Genomic DNA, 2,698 nt, shown 5'->3' on the forward strand with positions numbered 1-2,698 from the left:
CTGTGGTGATTTTCTACATGCTTTCCCATATATATTATTAAAGAAGAGTACATTGTCTATGGTTTTTCTTCCCACAAAACCTTTCCTTTGACAAACTTGTTTTCCACTGTCTCAGTGAAGGAGTAACCAAAGAAGCCAATTGATGGCTAATCTTTCACAATGCCTTCAAATTAACATTTATGAAGAGAGGGGGTCTCTGCAAGCTCTAAGGCTGGAAGCAGAATGGCCCTAGGATAGGAAAGATTAAAACTGTGTTCAATCTGACTTTGGTTAATCATCACTGGTTCAAACTTCTGAAGTCTGACAACAGGTGGTTTATTTTAGCCATATTTAAGTAAAACACAATTTTGGAAAAAAGTATCCTGATAATGATTCACTCAGCCCTGAGCGTGCAACAGAGCTTAAGACATGTTTACATTGAAACATGTTTACATTGAAGTACATATGGCTTCTTCCATAAAGATAAGTACTGTTGACTCAGAAATGATGCTTGAAATATAGGTCTTGGAAGAAAGACTGAGGTAAGTATAATACTGTGGAATCAAGATTTGCATGGCCCTGAAATATAGAAGTTATTTAGGATGTGGAAAAAATACAAGTGACATCTCTCATAAGCTTGGCCTTTATGAATTGAGAAGTAATGTTCAAGATTTGGAAAAGGGGGTCAATAATAAACAAATGCTGGCCCTAGAGATAGCAAAAGGTTACCATGTTGTACACTCCATCCTTTCTGAGCATTCAGGTCAGGAGGCAGGTGAAGAGACAAGCGTGTGTACCTAACTTGTACTATTGTCTCTATTGATTATCTGTGTGCACAAGGACCTTATACCCCCTACAGATGAGCATTTTGGTGGTTTATAAGTTTCATATAGGTCATGTCTGTTTCTTAGCACATTGAATAATAATCTCTGCTCTAATCACTAACTATTGCAATTAGAAGCTCATCTATCTAAGGTAGAAATCAGCACAAATCTATGTTTATGAACATAAACATTTAGTAGATATTTGACAGTATGAACATTTAGGAAAGCATTAACCATTCTGCAATTGGATCTATGACATCCTTAGCCAAGATTTTTATTAAGTTGTTATGTTTAATGTACCAAGAATGAATTCTTTCTTGTGACCCAGGCCTCAAATCGAATCAGGAGAACAAATGCTTCACATAAACACAGCTATAATCATTCTTGCTACTATTAATGTCCAAAGAACATTAATGTCTTTTCTCTGTACTGCCTGCCCAGCACCTTCTAGCATTTTAAAAGCTAACCATCGTTTAAGTGCCTAACCAGCTCAAGATTTCTCTGTGTCCTGTAACTAAACTGGATGATGTCTTTACTAATGTTCTCCTCCTATATAGTTATAGTGAGAAATGAAGATCAATGATAGTAGCCTATATTTTTTGAAGTATCTCTAAGGATACTCTGACCATTAAGTAACTATTATGGAGGCATGTCATTGGATGGTACTGAGATTTTTTTTTACCTTCTCCATTTTCTATTTCAATAGTTTTTATTTATTTATTTATTTTATTTTGCAGTCATGTTCTATCCCTGTCTGTCTTAGGGTTTCCATTACTGTGACAAAACACCATGACCCAAAAGCAAGCTGGGGAAGAAAGTGTTTATTTGGCTTATACTTCCAAATGACAATCCATGATTGGAAGAAGTCAGGACAGAAACTCAAACACGGATGAAATCTGGAGATAGTAGTTGGGTCAGAGGCCATGGAAGGATGCTGCTCACTGGCTTGCTTCCCATGCCTAACTCAGCCTGCTTTCTTATGGCATCCAGAACCAACAACCCAACATAGCACCACCCACAATGGGCTGGGCTCTCCTTCATTGATGACTAATTGAAAAAATGCCTTTATCTGAAACTCATGGAGGCATTTTCTTCAACAAAAGCTTCTTCCTGCATGATGACTGTACCTTGTATAATGTTGGCACTCAAAACCAGCCATTCCAATGGATTCCTTGTCAACTTGACACATAAACATGCCACTGATATTAACCTATGACCCTTCCTTTCTTATTCATCCCCAAGACCTCACATTAAAAATATAACTTTAAAAGTCCAAAGTCTTTGTAAATTCCAACACATCAATACCCTTTATAATACTCAAATCTTTATTATTATTATTTAATCTTTTATTTAGTCCAGTCATTATCCCTCCTCCATGTCCACCCTGTGACAGTTCCTCAATCCCATTCCTCCTATCCTGACTCCAAGAGGATATCCCCACCCTTCAATCATCAGACCTCCCATCTCACTGGGACCTTATATGTGCTTCTTTCACTGAAATGAGACCAGGCAGTCCTTTACTGTATTTGTGTTGGTGGCCTCATATCAGCAACTTTATGCTGTCTGGTTGGTGGCTCAGTGTCTGAGAGATATCAGGGGACGAGATTAATTGAGACTGTTGGTCTTTCTTTGAGGGTTTCATCATCATCATCTTTTTCCAGCCTTTGCCTAATTCAACTACAGGGGTCCTCGACATCTGTCCATTGGTTGTGTTTAACTATCTGCATCTGGTCTTTCAGCTGCTTGTTGGGCCTAACAGAGGGCATCCATGCTATGTTCTTGTTTGTAAGCACACCATAGCATTAGTAATAGTGTCAAGCCTTGGAGCCTCCTTTTGACCTGGATCCCAATTTGTGCCTGTAACTGGACCTCAGTCTCCTCAGTCCTTTTTTTTT

The sequence above is a fragment of the Mastomys coucha genome, unplaced genomic scaffold, assembly GCF_008632895.1.
Source record: "Mastomys coucha isolate ucsf_1 unplaced genomic scaffold, UCSF_Mcou_1 pScaffold22, whole genome shotgun sequence".
In the NCBI taxonomy this organism is placed as follows: domain Eukaryota; kingdom Metazoa; phylum Chordata; class Mammalia; order Rodentia; family Muridae; genus Mastomys; species Mastomys coucha.